General features: G+C 41.0%; 1 long non-coding RNA gene across 1 annotated transcript in view; it reads right to left on the bottom strand.

Moving 5' to 3' along the window:
- Positions 1-636: 636 nt before the first annotated feature.
- Positions 637-18,873, bottom strand: part of LOC128500507 (uncharacterized) — a 54,073-nt gene continuing 35,836 nt past the window's right edge. The window contains exon 2 of the long non-coding RNA XR_008354926.1: positions 637-725. This is a non-coding gene — a long non-coding RNA (uncharacterized LOC128500507). The remainder of the gene's footprint in view (positions 726-18,873) is intronic.

Genomic DNA, 18,873 nt, shown 5'->3' with positions numbered 1-18,873 from the left:
GCTCCACCACCCATTCCATGCCCGCTCCACCTACCCATTCCATGCCTGCTGTAGAAATAGGCGGATTATCAGGAAGGTCAAGGCCTAGGTCAGAATACACCATTTATACAGCAGTTCATTTAGAGATTAAATGTTTCCTCTTAACTCATAACAAAAGACCCTTTTGTAATCCCCATTATGTAAGCCTGCTATCATGTTTATTTTTATGTTTGCTAAAGACACAGGAAACCCGTTTATTAGAATTATGTGTCCTTCTAAAGAGAGGCGAAGCAGTAGAGAACTTTATGGCTTTCAAGGTTAGTGAAATTTAAAAAAGTAGCAAATGGAGCTACTGCCACCTGGTGGAACAAATATATATCACGTTAGGACAAAAAATGTATACCTAGTAGTATTAGTAGATTCATCCCATTGTTGATCTTTGTAACATACATTACAACAAATTAATAGCAACTTTGGTCTTTGAAGTTGTCCTAAAGTATTGTTGGATAGTGAAATTCAAAGAGTTAGAAGCAATAAATAGACATTAGATCTGTACAATGGCAAATCATAAAACACAAAGTCAAGAAAAGATCAGATGGTTTTTGTTTTTTTATTGTACGGACATTTTACAAATTATTACTGTCAGAAAACATTCAATATTTATAGGTTAAATGCCGAACATCATGTTTAGATAACAGGGTTTATTAGAGCAAGGCAACAGGCGTTCCATAAAAGAATTGGACTACCTTCAGTCCTTGGGTAGCGTCTCTCTGTACCGGACTGAGAACATCTTTTTTTAAATGTATTGATTTAAGAACATTGAATACAACTATGTTCAGGTCAACTAAAGCTTAAACTCGTTGGGATTCTTCTCCATCTTAGACTCTGGGTAATTCACTACATTAAAAAGGTTTGTAAGTTTGCAGGCTTGGCTCAGGAAAACCCAGTCTGGAACGGCTAAAGGACAGCAGATCCTTCGCACATCAACCATTCCATTTATTTTTGCAAGCAATGAAATGACACATGTCATCTTAGTGCATGTTCATACCCTTCTCCCATTTCTCTGCCTTTTAAGCATAAATTTATGATGTGGCTGTGTAAGTAAGTAATGTGGAAGGGCATCATCTAAAAGATTTTAAAGCCTTCTAGAAAAATCAACACAGTATCTGGTTCAGCTAAAAGTTTACAACAATAACAATGCTACAATAATTTTTGAAGTTTGGTTGGATACTTTATTGCAGTAGGAAAAACTGTCAGTTAATCGCCGGAATATCCCGCTTGTTTCAAGAAGACAGAGCTCTCTGAAATGCACTGCAATATATAATAAAATACAATTTATAAATAAACAATTTAAAACTGCTGATAGATGTTCAGTAAAAGTCATGAAACCAGTAGATCTCCAGAGATCAAGAATGGGGCTCCAGCTATTGTAGGACAAGGATCATCCTCATACTGGCTGATATTATAGAGGATTATAATATAAGAAATCATGTACATAGACGGTTCACCTGTGGGTGGGTATTTTATGGAGTACACGCATCACAGTTTCAGAATCTCCAAAGGAAGAAACATTATGATACAAAAGATTTTGCCGCAAACTGCAGCTTCTCCTAAAATTTGAAGAATGCATATTAAAGTACTAACAATACTACATTCTTATTTGATGAGGCTGCATGGGATATTGGTGTGTACCTTTAAGCTGGTAGTAATCCACATTTCTTTTTTATTTCTCTGCAGTTATCAGAGAAAAATGATGAGCGTTCAACGGTTATTACAAATATTAAATAAAACTTATTTTAGGCCAGGGATGAGTATTATATGGAATTTCAGCTAGCAGAATATTGCACACCTTCCATCAGATGTACTTTCAGAAACGACTTCTTCACACATTGGTGGATACGTAGACTAGCCTTCTAGAAGTGGTAGAGACTAATACTGTGAAGGCAGAGCCGGCCTTAGGTGTTCTGGCGCCCTGTGCGGACTACTCGTCTGGCGCCCCCCCCATCCCAAAAAAAGAAAGGAATCAAAACTTGTAACAAAACCCCAATCACTATATACTACGCCAAACATTGATGTGGTGTAGGCCTACCACTTCATTGTCTGGCTTAGTAGTAGGGATGCACCGAAACGAATTCTGGACTGAAACCAAAAGTGCAGCATTTACCTGGCCAAAACCGAATATGACCCCCCCACACACCATAACACATAACAAAACAATTAAATAATATTTATATATATATATATATATATATAACAGCAATCACATTCTTATCATGCCCGCAGATTCCAGGATGTACTCGTAGACTACTTGGCATGATAGGAGTATGATTGCCCTATGTACCCCGTCTCACTCCATTCTCCCTATCTACCCCCTCCTAACTATCTACCCTCTCCCTCTTTGAAGTTCACTTACCTTTCAGAAGTCCTGCGGTGAGGGTGCAAGGCCTCTGCCTCCCAGCTCTGCCACTGTATGGAACAGTATAGAGTGATGGGAGTTATGATGTACTTTAGAGCATAATTATATAATGAAAAATACATTGGAAATGGTACAGCATAACACCCATCACTCTCACACCCTTACCAATCCACACATATACACCAATCCACACATATATACTAATCCACACACATATACTAATCCACATATATACCAATCCACACACATACACCAATCCACTCCACACATATACACCACTCCACACATATATACCAATCCACACACATATACACCAATCCACACGCATACCAATCCACACGCATACCAATCCACACGCATACCAATCCACACACGTATACACCAATCCACACATATACACCAATCCACACATATTTACCAATCCACACGCATACCAATCCACACATATACACCAATCCACACATATATACCAATCCACACATATATACCAATCCACACATACACACCAATACACACATATATACCAATCCACACATATATACCAATCCACACACATATACCAATCCACACATATACCAATCCACACATATACCAATCCACACATATACCAATCCACACATATACCAATCCACACATATACCAATCCACACATATACACCAATCCACTCTCACTGTCACTCTATGCTTTCCTACCTTTCCTCTTTCAGTTTCTTTGCCTCCTCTTCGCTCTTCTTCTTAGTTCTTCTGTCTTCTCTTCTTCCGGGTCAGAGGGCACGGAGACCGGTGGGCGCGGCTTCAGTGCTGTGCGCCGGGATCTGACAGCAAACCCCGGCGCACAGCAGCTGTTGCCGCGGGGATCACAAGGGAGCGGTATCGGAGGTCTGCTAAAGACCTCCGATACTGCTCCCTTGCGAGCCTGCTCCTCCAGCGGCGGACATTACTGTCCGTCTCTGGAGGGGTGCCGGGTGCCCCCATACTGGCGGCAGCGGACCCCGCGGCGGCAGGGGCGTCGGACCGCGCTGCGGCGGACCCCGCGGCGGCAGTGGCGTCGGACCGCGCTGCGGCGGCGGCGGACCCCGCGGCGGCGCCCCCTGGAGTGTGGCGCCCTGTGCGGTCGCACAGGTCGCACACCCCAAAGGCCGGCCCTGTGTGAAGGAACTTAATTCCAAATAACATTTGTTCAATGTCCTCAACGTAGCTGTCTTGCATATTTAGTGTAGATTGAAATCATGCCTATTTATGCAATTTATGGGATAAAATAAACTACAGCATGAGCAAGCTGTGTTCCATAGGTAGTAGAAATATATAGTAAGGGAACCTACAAATTTGTTTTTTAGCCCTGGCAGTGATGCATGAATTAAACTCCTCTATCCCATAAGCTTTCTTTTTGCTGGGGAAGAAAAAATCTCTGTGACAATACCAGGTGTTCCACTAATTCCTGCTCTGAGTATACTTTTAAATATATATCTCATGCTTAAACTGAATTACATGACGTGGGTACGGTTCACAGTGTGGCTCGTTCTTGGTATGTCCTTTCTTCTCATTACTTATCTTTGATAAGATTATAAATTGTTCAACAGTAGTCCCATGGTATTTAGAAGTAACTTATGATTAATGATTTATTTTTAATGACATTAAGGCTAGACCTATAAAACAAACATTTTTGAAATTGCTTCCATAGTGTCCACAAAATCCTTTCAAAGTATTAACTGAATTTTCCATACCAATCCCCTTGGCAGTGCTTTCCACATCTTGACTGTCCTGTCTAAAAGCTTTGAGCTTAAATGATTTAAATGATGTCCTGTGTTTATAAAGTTGTATGACGGTATAATCATGACTTTCTTACACATGACTTTAAAATGTCATAATATGATCGAAATAATTAAAATAGGAATAAGTACGTTGATGTTGGCCTTCTGCATGTGGTCCTAGGTGGGCAACTCTAATACTTAAGGTTAACACAACACTATAAGCAATAATTGTGTGGTCATATTTAACCGATCCTACCAGTTACATTTTGTATTGCCACCCATATGGCCTATCTGAAAACATATTATCTGTGAAATCAACTATTTGCAGCTGCATTTTTAATGTAGAATACATATTTGATATTAGTATCCACATTTTTAGGTAACTTTTTTTTTTTTCTTTCTGTAGGTCTAGCAGTATATTTTGGTTACGGAATCTGGCACAGTAAGGAGAATTTGCATGAACCAAAGAACCATGGCGTCACAGCACGTTACGTAGTCTTTCCAAGCAGTAGTCTAGAAGAAACAGTCCAGCAGATCCAGCCAAGCACTCAGGACTCAATGGGAAGAGCTGAGATTATGGACGAGGAGTCCTTAAAGAGATGATGCTTTAAAAGCCTCTGAATGTATATAAGACTACTGTGTCAAATTTTTATCTGGATCACTACGCAATTTGCTGTCTGCACTGGAAATTAGAAAAACACGGCCTCATTCATCTTTCTTTTCTTTTCCATATGGTTAGATTGTGGAAAAACAACCAACCAAATCCTTTAGTAACTCTGCAAATGTGTTATATCAGGAAAAACTGAGTGCTGATTGCACAGGTTAACCACGGCAAGTTACCAAGTGTATGAAAATGAAAGGATTCTGCACCACATGGCTCCTTTTCATTTGCAGCATTGAGCTAACCATTGTTTCACAAAATTAAGGGCGGTTAATTGGCGGAACATATATTTTATTTACTACTACATATTGAAAGTCCAGTTACAGTACTTGGGTCACTTTCTATATTAACGTTTTCTTAAGATCAGGCCTGTGCTTTATTAGTATTTATTTATAAAAAGCCATCCAACTGAGGGAGATGATGCATAGACTAGATCAGGGACGTCCAACCTGCGGCCCTCCAGCTGCTGCAGGACTACATCTCCCATAATGCCCTTTCAGCTGAGGGGCTGGCTGGGGAGTATGGGAGATGTAGTCCTGCAGCAGCTGGAGGGCCGCACGTTTGACGCCCCCGGACTAGATAGATAAAAATGTTCTAGATCAGGAGGACCCAGATGGGGTTTGGTTAGAGTTCCCTATATGGTGCTTGACGCTACATGTCATATTTGCTAAAAACCAAACTATTTCCACAGAAATAGTGTAGGTAGGTGTGTCTGTTGGTACAGGACTAATATATTTTTATTTGTGTTTGTAATGAGATTACCCAGGATACCACCGACAAAAACCATTTTCAGCAGGCACATAGACGACTTTACTCGTTACTTTACTTACCGTATCAAAACATTGTTCCATTAAGTGTAATTAACTATCCAGAATTATGACTGTCCACCAAATACACAATACATAGCATTATTTTCATTGTGTTGCTATAATCGGTATACCTGCCCAGACTCAATCCTATTTCTAAATTCTATTTCTTCACATATACAGATACTGATAATGTACCGTTACAAGCGTTATACTTGGCCATAGGCCATTGCGGTATATTGGTTCATCCTATATACCTTCACATAGGCCGTTATCACTGCAAGCTGGTTGAAATACATTTACTGTCCCTCTCTGCCTCACCCACTGGAAGTAATCTGGTGATTCCATGTCTTTTTCTAAATTGACAATTCTAAATTGACTAATGTATAGATCTAAATAAAATGTCCATTTATATTAAACTATTTCAACATTGAACAATGTGCCTTAAGCGTTTGACACAATATTTACATTGTATTAAATATAAGTTTCATATACACATACATTCATTTGTGTGAGTGTGTATATAAACAATTTTGGTGCAGCATTTAATGTGTTCCAGTAACCAAGAACACTGCATTGGTTGCCATGGCGATAAAATCACTTTTAGAACGTTACACTAGTAAATAACTCCCAATATGCATAGAATGGGTATTATGGGTATTTTTTCTTCTATCTGAGCACACCACCACATGCAATAACTCTTTAATGCTTGTCAAAATGGAATATTTTGTCGCAGCATTGATAACACATTATAGAGGGCATTTAGTTGTTAAAATTAATACTCAGAACACTAAGTGATTTCACTTATTTTGTAGGGCTAGTGGTAATTCTCTGGGTTGTTGCATAGTGTTTTTGGAAGGAATTGCTGATTATATGGATTTATATACCTCTCAATGTTCAGGACAAATTGAATCTGCCTTGGATCATTAATGATGCAACAGCGTATGACTGAAATGCTTACATTATGTCATTAAAACAATGTTTTTAACAGCACAGAGAGTAAAGATTTCAGAGAACTGGATGCATGGTGAGGACTCACCCAGATAGTAGGAAAACCAGGTTGAGTATGGATTGTATAGGAATGGATACTACTAGTAGTAGGAAAGAAAGCAGTTGGCTCCATTATACAGATCAGTATTTTCACCACGTCTAGAATGTTGGTTTCATATCTGGAGCTTCTATTTTAGTAAGGATATTGTTAAATTGGCATCCATTCAATGATAGGCTTCAAAAGTGGTGCAGACCAGGAGAGGTTTTTTTTTTTAATATGCATAGGTTAGAAGATGCATGATAGAAAGCAGACATATAAAGCAATTTTGTTATTTTTTAGAGACTCAAGGTAATTTGAATGGAAATGGGAATCTCAAGGATCAATGGGGCCAATCTATAAACATACAATTACAGAATGCTATACACAGTTTAACATATCTATAAATCTCCTAATTATACTTTGTTGTACCCTGGTCATGATGTTTGAGTACTGTACTTATATGACTGCACTTATTGTACCTCCTCTTCATTATAATGTAAAAAGAAAGTGCATCTGCGAGCATTACATGAACATATACATATCTACATACAAATGATATATTATATAAATATATATATCAATTTATTTATATTATATAACTGCCTTGCATCTTTCTCTGCCTGGATATCTGCACATTTCCTAAAACTCAATCTCTCCAAAACCAAACTCCCCATATTCCCTCCCTCCAATGCTAACATCTTCTCATCAGTTCCCCTTAATATTAATGGTGAAATAATCTCCCCTCACACTTGCTGCCTTGGTGTCACCCTTGACTCCGGCCTCTTCACCACCCACTTTCAGTCTGTCTACAAAAACTGCCATCTCCATCTTAAAAACATTGCCTGCATTCCTTCCTAACACAAGATGCCACCAAGGCATCCATGCTCTCATTACCTCCCTCCTTGATTATTGTAACCCTGTCTTAGCTCGTCTCCCTCTTACCTGTCTAGCCCCTCTACCATCCACCATGAATGCTGCTTCCTGACTCATCTTCCTTACCCATCAGTTCACAAACACCTCTCCCCTCTTTCAATGTCTTCACTGGATGCCTTTGTGTTTCAGGATTTATTTCAAAATCTTGACTCTTACTTTCAAAGCCCTTCATAGCCATTCATCTACTTAACATCTCCTTACTCATCTATACACACACCTAACCAGTCTCTCTGCTAATCATATGATCTATTTCGGTACTTTTCTCTGATTTACAGCTCTCATGCATGCATGGAAGATTTCTCAGGGGCTGCCAGTATCTTCTGGAATGCTCTTCCCTGGCCTGACCAACTTTTTTTTAAAGAAGCCTACAACCTCACATGATAACACCCTTCCTCCCATCTTCCTTAGCTCACCTTTCCTAGTACCTCTCCTACAATAATTATACCAGTGTGGCTGGTCCATCCTTAACAATGGCACTTTTACCTCTTGTGTAATACACCCTGACTCCCTCCTAGATTGTAAGAAGGGCCCTCTTTACCTTTGTTTGTGTAGGTCCAATTGTTATGTTATATACTACGTGTTTTGTCCTATCTACCCATTGTACAGCTTTACAGAATATGATGGGGCTAAATAACACAATAATATATATTGTGAATGCATGTGTAAAACTTGAGTAATTATCTTATGTTGGGTCACACAAGCAGAAATAGGACAGACAACAAAAAATCCAAGTGAGTTTATTGATGAAAAGAGTGCACAGAAAGATCCAGAAAGTTTTCTTAAAGTAAATGTCAACAGTTCTAGAGTATTTCAGCTCCATATATACTTTATACAACGGTCTAATAATTGATATCGTTTTAATGATGTTTCCTCGCAAATCATTATACAACAACAAGCTTTTATAAATCTCTGCTGATCCCTGCTGTATGTGTTTGGTGGGCATATACATATTTAAAGCACATTAATAAAAAGCCTCCTTTCTATGGGTTTAATACAGCCTCAGAAGGTAGTATTAACTGTTTACATACATACATACAGATACCTGTCACATGTTACTTGGATTTTATTACTGGGCTCTGCAAAGTCCTGTCCAGGCTAGTGATTGCATTTAAGAAACATATTTCTCGATAAATCCTACAGATTGCTGCCTTTTTTCACTGTTTTGAATTTCTTTTTGGTTTTTGTGTATCTCCTTGAACCCCAAATATATAAAAATCTAATCCAATTTACAATCACTGTACTATTTTACATCTGGTATTTTATTATCCTAAGATGCTACTGTATGAAATGGAATGTCTGGTCGTATGATTTTATTGCAGACGTCCAGCTAATCATGTGGCTGTTTAATTGTATTACCAGTGCTCATGGCAATCAACTTGTATTTTTGTAGTCACATTCCATGTTATTTAATGCCTCTGCAAAGGGTGCTGAAAGTAAATCCCCATTCCTCTCAACTGTTTTACCTTTTTTTGTCCAATTGTGTTTGTTGCACCGTGGTGTGTTTTAATGATAACATCTAAATAAATAGTGAATACATATTTAGAAAATAATGTCTCCATTGTCTTTATCTCTTCAGCGTCTCTATATTCAGATATGGAAATATTGGACTACTTTTTGTACTTTATTGCGCATAAAACCACATACTGATTATACTGGTGTAACTGGTGGAGTAGTGGGTCTGTTTTTGGCAACACAAAGTTAAGTTTGCACGTATCGCACACACTTTCATAGAAAAGATGTTTAGGGGGTTGATCCTTTGATACCCTAGGGTGTATATGCGGTATCAGATGTATACAATACAATAATGAATCGTAAAGGTCTAGATATGGTTGCCAAGTTCAGTGAAATTGGTTTCCCATAACAAAAGTAAGCAAAAAAATATGAGCATTAATAACCACAATTAAAAAACAAGAGCCTATATTATGCAAATTGGAGGAAGCAAATCCTCAAAGCTGAAATTCTGAGAAAAATAGTCAGCAGAAAATGAACAATTAGTTCACTGGGTAAACTGGGTAAAACAGGGACAGTTTAGCAAGATAACAAAAGCATCCTCCAAGAAGTTGTTTTCATGAAGGGTAACACAACAAAGTATGAGATCAGCACAGAACCCTCAAATGCTCTTATACCTATCAGAGGCATAAATATTGTGGATTCCATCACATTAGATGGCCATAAAAGGCTTAGCCCTCCATTGGTGTAACAACCTACCAAGAGCCGGGAACAGGCCCGGACTGGGACAAAAAATAGGCCCGGGCATTTAAGCCTGAGCAGCCCATATTTATTTATTTATTTATTTATTTATTGTTAAAGCCCACCCTTCATGTGCCACCTTTGCATTTAATCATTCACACAAATCATTAACACATTCATTAATGCAGTCTCACAAATCATTCAAGCAATTCATCCTCACATGAATTCATTAATTGTCATACGCATTCACACAATTCATCCACACATTTATTCATTCATTCTCATACGCATTCACACTACCCCCTCTCTTCATCTTATCTGCCCCTTTTCACTATGTAACCCCCTTCCCCACTTCTCAATATGTAGCGCCTTTATCTATCCCCTCCCCCTTTCTCACTATCTAACCCCCCTCTGCCCCTTCTCACTGCACCCACCTCCCTCACCCTACTTACCTTGTTGCCGAAGCAAGCAGCAACTGCGACCGCGCCTGTGGCAGGGCAGGATTGACTTAGGGGCTAATGGAGCTGCAGCTCCAGGCCCCCACCTTAAAATAGGCCCACTCAGGACCGGACTGACTGGTACTATATGGCCGCATTAACACAGAGCCCCTTAAGCCCGCCGCAACTACCCCCTCCTAACTATCTACCCTCTCCCTCTTTGAAGTTCACTTACCTTTCAGGAGTCCTGTGGTGGGGGTGCAAGGCCTCTGTCTCCCAGCTCTGCCACTGTATGGAACAGTACAGAGTGATGGGAGTTATGATGTACTTTTAGAGCATAATTAGATCATGAAAAAAGACATTGGAAATGGTACAGCATAACACCCATCACTCTCACGCATTTATCAATCCACACATACACCAATCCACACACATACACCAATCCACACACATATACCAATCCACACACATACACCAATCCACACACATATACCAATCCACACACATATACACCAATCCACACACATATACACCAATCCACACACATATACCAATCCACACATATACACCAATCCTCACATATATACCAATCCACACACATATACCAATCCACACACATACACTAATCCACACATATACACCAATCCACACATATACACCAATCCTCACATATATACCAATCCTCACATATATACCAATCCACACATATATACCAATCCACACACATATACCAATCCACACACATATACCAATCCACACACATATACCAATCCACACATATATACCAATCCTCACATATATACCAATCCTCACATATATACCAATCCACACATATATACCAATCCACACACATATACCAATCCACACACATATACCAATCCTCACATATATACCAATCCACACACATATACCAATCCACACACATATACCAATCCACACACATACACTAATCCACACGTATATACCAATCCACACATATACACCAATCCTCACATATATACCAATCCTCACATATATACCAATCCTCACATATACCAATCCACACACATACACTAATCCACACATATATACCAATCCACACATATACACCAATCCACACATATACACCAATCCTCACATATATACCAATCCACACATATATACCAATCCACACATATATACCAATCCACACATATATACCAATCCACACACATACACTAATCCACACACATACACTAATCCACACACATATACCAATCCACACATATATACCAAGCCACACATATACACCAAGCCACACATATACACCAAGCCACTCTCACTTAATGCTTTCCTACCTTTCCTTTCTTCTTTCAGCTTCTTTTCCTCTTCTTCAGTTCTTCTGTCTTCTCTGTCTTCTTCCGGGTCAGAGGGCACGGACAGCGGTGGGCGCGGCTTCAGTGCTGTGCGCCGGGATCTGACAACAAACCCCGGCGCACAGCAGCTGTTGCCGCGTGGATCACAAGGGAGCGGTATCGGAGGTCTTTAACAGACCTCCGGCTCCCTTGAGTGATTTTAAGCCGGGTTGAACCATGAAAAGACATTGGAAATGGTACAGCATAACACCCATCACTCTCACGCATTTATCAATCCACACATACACCAATCCACACACATACACCAATCCACACACATATACCAATCCACACACATACACCAATCCACACACATATACCAATCCACACACATATACACCAATCCACACACATATACACCAATCCACACACATATACCAATCCACACATATACACCAATCCTCACATATATACCAATCCACACACATATACCAATCCACACACATACACTAATCCACACATATACACCAATCCACACATATACACCAATCCTCACATATATACCAATCCTCACATATATACCAATCCACACATATATACCAATCCACACACATATACCAATCCACACACATATACCAATCCACACACATATACCAATCCACACATATATACCAATCCTCACATATATACCAATCCTCACATATATACCAATCCACACATATATACCAATCCACACACATATACCAATCCACACACATATACCAATCCTCACATATATACCAATCCACACACATATACCAATCCACACACATATACCAATCCACACACATACACTAATCCACACGTATATACCAATCCACACATATACACCAATCCTCACATATATACCAATCCTCACATATATACCAATCCTCACATATACCAATCCACACACATACACTAATCCACACATATATACCAATCCACACATATACACCAATCCTCACATATATACCAATCCACACATATATACCAATCCACACATATATACCAATCCACACACATACACTAATCCACACACATACACTAATCCACACACATATACCAATCCACACATATATACCAAGCCACACATATACACCAAGCCACACATATACACCAAGCCACTCTCACTTAATGCTTTCCTACCTTTCCTTTCTTCTTTCAGCTTCTTTTCCTCTTCTTCAGTTCTTCTGTCTTCTCTGTCTTCTTCCGGGTCAGAGGGCACGGACAGCGGTGGGCGCGGTTTCAGTGCTGTGCGCCGGGATCTGACAACAAACCCCGGCGCACAGCAGCTGTTGCCGCGTGGATCACAAGGGAGCGGTATCGGAGGTCTTTAACAGACCTCCGGCTCCCTTGAGTGATTTTAAGCCGGGTTGAACCCGGCTTAAAATCACTCAAGGGAACCGGAGGTCTGTCAAAGACCTCCGATACCGCTCCCTTGCGAGCCTGCTCCTCCAGCGGCGGACATTACTGTCCGTCTCTGGAGGGGTGCCGGGTGCCGCAAGTTGGCGGCACCCAGTGCGGACCGCCCCCCCGCCGCCGCCGCCGCCCCCCCTGGAGGGTGGTTGCACACCCCAAAGGTCGGCCCTGCCCTAAGGGGCCGGGAAGCCCCCACCAGGGCCGGCCTTAGGGGTCTGCGGCCGTACAGGGTTTAAATTAAAACATCGGGGTTTTTTTTTCAACTTAAAAAAACTTTATTTAACATGGAGGATGTTAAATAAAGTTAAAAAAAAACCTCTGTGCGGCCGCAGACCCGTAAGGCCGGCCTTGGTGGGGACTTCCCGGCCCCTTAGAGTGGCGGACCCGGTCGCAGTTGCGGCGGGCTTAAGGGGCAGGTGCCCCTTATGCCCTGCGTTAATGCGGCCGTAGGTAGGGTAGGGGCCTGGAGCTACAGCTCCATCAGCCCCTAAGTCAGTGCGGCCCTGCCGTGGCCCGGCCCACCGGGCAAATGCCCGGTGTGCCCGATGGCCAGTCCGGGCCTGGCCGGGAATATATAACATAAAAATCTCACTGATAAATTAGCCTGTTAAATTGGCAATGATCTCAATAAATCAAATGATAATGGCCTGGAATGACAAAAATCCTTCCAGGCAAAACAAGCAATTGTAGAACAGGTTAGACAGGTCACAGGTAAACAAGATACAATGACCAGCCCCAAGGAAAGAGGTCAGAGGAGGGATATCATATCCATAACTCCCAACATTTCAAAATGTGAAAGAGGGACACTTTTTTTAATCACTCTCCGGGAACTCATCAACACAATTACACTTTATAATGCCGCGCTTGCATCGCTATTTAAAACATGCTACATTTTTGTCAGCACAGTCATGCATATCAAAAATAAAGAACACATCAAATTCCCATGAGGCTCAGCCAGAAATACTACTTCCATGACGCTGGCTGAGCATCCCTCCCTCCCAGGACCCTTAACACACAGCCTTTATACACACCTGCCCATAAACACACATATACACATACACTGTCCTTACACACCTGTCCATACACACACATATGCTGCCCTTACACACACATATACAGATACACTGCCCATAAAGATACATATAAACGTACGGTGCCCTTATATACACACACATATACACATACACTGCCCTTACACACACCTGCTCATAAACACACATATACACATACACTGTCCTTACACACATATAAACATATACTGCCCTTACAAACAACTGCCTTTACACACACATATACAGATACACTGCCCATAAAGATACATATAAACGTGCGGTGCCCTTATATACACACACATATACACATACACTGCCCTTACACACACCTGCTCATAAACACACATATACACATACACTGTCCTTACACACACATATAAACATATACTGCCCTTACAAACAACTGCCTTTACACACACATATACACGTGCATTGTGCTTAAATACACATATACACATACACTACCCTTACACACAGATTACAAATACCTATAGTGCTCTTACACCTGTCTATACACACACGCATGCTTACAAACACATACATTCATATACACTGCCATTACACCCCTTTCTCCATGGGCGTAGGAACCCCTAAAAATCTGGGGGGGCAGCATTTTCCCCCATCAGATCTCCACTTTCTCCCCATCTCTTTTTTTGCAAACACTTACAATAATATATAACTTGGAACACTGGTAAAAATAATGTACGTTTAATACATTAAATATAGGAAAAAAACAGCTAATCTTTGTAACAAAAACATTTTTTTAAATATTGAAAAATTGGACCCTAGGCAAGCATTTCCTTTGGCCGTGCTCCATGCTCCCTAGCATGCAATCACTCCCTCCGCTCCCACACCAAAAGAAATATATATGTGCCACACTGATCTTAGATTAGGGGAAGACTGTGAGAGTCAGTGCAGTCTTCCCTCCTTCTGACTACTCATTAAATCCAAAATAGACACGCAGAGGCTTAACACTGAAATGGTAAGGTGAGTTTATCACACACAGGCAATGTTTTGACGCACAGGTCTTTCACGTTGCCTGTGTGAAATAAACTCACCTTACCATTTGAGTGCTGAGCCTCTGCTTCTCTTTAGATTTATTGAAGAACTTGGTGGTACCCTGGTTTGTGCACCATCTCACAACTGAGTGCTGCATTCCAACCTTTGTTTCTGTGTATACTCTGTGACATTGAGAGCCCCCCCCCTCGTAATCATCCCCTGAGTCCCTTTGTCCCTCATTCCTAAACCACACCTCTCTTTTACTTACTCCCTGTAGTTCAGGTATAGATTAAATAAACAACACATGGAAACAGCACGTGCCTAGATTAATAGTTGTATAGATTAACTGAATAAAACCTACAAATCCTGTATTTGCAGGTATATATAAATAATGTATGGAAACATAGCATAGCAGATATAGATCAAAAGAATAACACATAAACCCAGCTTTACAGGTACAAATCAACTGGAATTCACATATAAACTCAGCATTAAAGATAGAACCCCCCTAAATTACAGGCATAGATCACAGGTTGCACACCCCAAAGGCCAGCCCTGGCGGCCACATTCTCCACATTGAACCTGACCAGCACTCAGATTACACAAACAAATTACAGTCCAGGGTGAGACAACATTCACACAATTCATCCACACGTGGATTAATTCGTTCTCTTACTCATTCACACAATTCATCCACATATTCATTCATTCTCACTCTTTATTTCAATATGCTTACTACCCCCCTTTTGTTACTTTTATCCCCCCTTCTCACACTACCCACCCCCTCCCTACCCCCTTCTCACACTACCCACCCCCTCCCTACCCCCTTCTCACACTACCTACCCCCTCCCTACCCCCCTTCTCACTCTACCTACACCCTCCCTACCCGCCTTCTCACATTATCTACCCCCTCCCTACCCCCTTCTTGCTATCTACCCTCTCCCTACCCCCTTCTCACTAGCTACCCTCTCCCTACCCCTCCTTCTCACTAGCTACCCTCTCCCTACCCCCTTCTCACTAGCTACCCTCTCCCTACCCCCTTCTTGCTATCTACCCTCTCCCTACCCCCTCTCTCACTAGCTACCCTCTCCCTACCCCCTTCTCGCTATCTACCCTCTTCCCCCTTCACACTAGTTACCATCTCCCTACCCCCTTCTTGCTATCTACCCTCTCCCTACCCCCTCTCTCACTAGCTACCCTCTCTCTACCCCCCTTCTCACTATCTACCCTCTTCCCCCTTCTCACTAGCTACCCTCTCCCTACCACCCCATCTCACTAGCTACCCGTTTCCCCTTCACACCCTTCTCACTAGCTACCCTCTCCTTACCCCCCTTTGTAGGTCACTTACCGTGCAGTCCTGTGGTGGGGGCGCAAGGCCTCTGTCTTATGTCACTGAGACAGACGCCTCACGCTCCCACCACTGCAGTCGGGTGGCGGCAGGGAGCAGAGGAGACAGAAGGACGAGAGAGAGGCGGTTTTCAGCAACCGGTCGGCACCTCTCTCTCTCCTCCTGCAGCATTTCTATTGGGGGGGGTTCCTACGGCCCTGGGGGGGATTTCTTTATTATCGCCCCCCCCGCATGAGTTACTAGGAGGTATCTGTCCCCCCCGTCCCCCCGGTTCCTACGTCCATGCCTTTCTCCCCATCTCTTACCTCCTCCACCATCCTTCTTCCTCCATCCTGTGGTGGGAGCGTGAGGCCTGTCACTTCAGACCTCGCTTTACTGCTCCCTCATCACTACGTGCAGGCTATTGCTGCAGAGCGCAGGGATTACATAATTTCCCCGCGTTCTGCATTATTTGCCGGCTCGTAGTCATGAGGGAGCAGTCTGAAGTGACAGACCTCGCACTCCCTAATGGTGAGCCGACTAGATCGTGATCTCTCAACTAGTCCTGCAGGCTGCAGCTGCTGATCTCGCCTCACCCTACCTCTGCCACTGCAAAGCGGGACAAAGGTAAGGATAGGCGGGAAAGCGGGACAGTGACCCAAAATCTGGACTGTCCTGCCCAAATCGGGACAGTTGGGGGCATGAAAATATATCATAAACCGCCCAAGATAAAAGAGGAGAGCCAGAAACAAAATCCGAGTCCCGTGAGCTATAGAGGCAGAAGCATCTGTGATTTACAATCATTACATACAAGACTTACTAATCACATGTGTTGTTCAGGACAAGCCATGTTAGTCATATAAATGGAAAAAAAATAATATAGGGGTCATAACTTTCTTATTAGAATAACATTGTTATTTTAGGATGTTTTCTCAAATCCACCATCCATTCCTGTAGTATGAGTTTTGCTTTGAGGTTGATATTCTAGAACGCTCGTCTTATCTTAATTTTTTTCTTTTAAACAAATACACATTTGCCTCTAATTCAATTAGCAATACAAGAAAAAATGCTATTTTTATATATTTTGAGGAAATATTGTTTTATAAAAGGATGTCACTAATTTTGTTAGTGTTAAACACAAGGGTGGAAATAAAATACTAAACGCAACCAGTCTTAGCATAAAGGTAAAGTATTGTTAAAGTAAATGCTAAAAAAGTGTTAAGGTGACCAAACTATTCATCTTATGCCATTTCATGCTATTATAGTGCAATATTTTGTCTTATAAATATTTTAATAAAGTAACAATATTTCGATCTTGGCAGAAACTCACAAAAACACAATTATTGAATTTCAGTTTTAATAATAATATTTATTATTATAATTCTTTTATATATATAGCACCATCATATTCCACAGTGATGTACTATGGGATATATATATATATATATATATATATATATATATATATATATATATATGTGTGTGTGTTTTTTTGCTTTTTTTACAGAATGCCTCTGGATAAGCGAGATGGTTGCAGACACAAACTCTGAAAAAGGTACAGACATTTTTATATTAAACACTTTTACTCTATGTGGGCTGAAATATTAAATGCTTAAGAGAGAAAGACCACAATGTGGGCAACATTCTAGAAAGCTGTTAACAAAACATTACACAACAATAGTTTTACTGAGAGAGTGGTTGAAACATGGCACAGCCTTCCAGATGAAGTAGTATCCAAGGATTGATTAATTTTAACAATAAGTTATATAGACACTTGAGAACTAGCTTGGCACTCAAATACAACACTTCTGAATTAAGTCACCCGTACTCAAGTGGGGGTATGTTTCATTAATGTTTGTGAGCTCAGCTGAGAAAAATTAAATGGAATGCAAATACACTTATACAATAAAACTTTTTATAAATGTGTAAAATAATGGACTTTGAGCCAAAAGGTTTCTGACTCTGCTTGGCTTGCAGTGATTTTTAACTCAGGAGTGCAGGGACTTCGATATTCTCTTTCTTTGTAAGGTCATGTTTGCGTATTACTCTTGAGTGGCAGTACGGGAAGAGAAAAATGACTACTTTTGTATGCCCTTTCTATAGAGAAAGATTCTGCAGAAGACCCAGACAGATAATGGTGATTTTATGGATGGGGGACCAGCTGATCCCCATGATTTTCTTATTTCTCATGCTATGAGGTCATGCACTGGCACCTTCTGGTTTTTTTTACCTGTCATTATATGTATGCCCTCAAGGGGTATTTATGCTTAAATGTAGCTATGCCTTTAGTTTTGCCCTGGTCTTATACATATTTGGGAGGGACACATAACCTACCTCATCATCCTTGTACTGAGTGTAATCTTGGAGTACCAGGACATGACTTCACACAATAAAGCCTCCAGAGGTCACACAGGTTGGCCGAAGAGGTATTAGGGAGGTCTGTGCCTGCTGATATTTCCAATACACAGGAAATCCTAGATCTAGTCTAGTTATAGTTTACAAAATAAATAAAGGCTCCAGGCACGCAAGGGTTCCAGCT

The sequence above is a fragment of the Spea bombifrons genome, chromosome 1 (assembly GCF_027358695.1).
Source record: "Spea bombifrons isolate aSpeBom1 chromosome 1, aSpeBom1.2.pri, whole genome shotgun sequence".
NCBI classification, from domain to species: Eukaryota; Metazoa; Chordata; class Amphibia; order Anura; family Pelobatidae; genus Spea; species Spea bombifrons.
The sequence above is the reverse complement of the archived record's forward strand: the minus strand, read 5'-3'. Positions and strand labels throughout refer to the sequence as shown.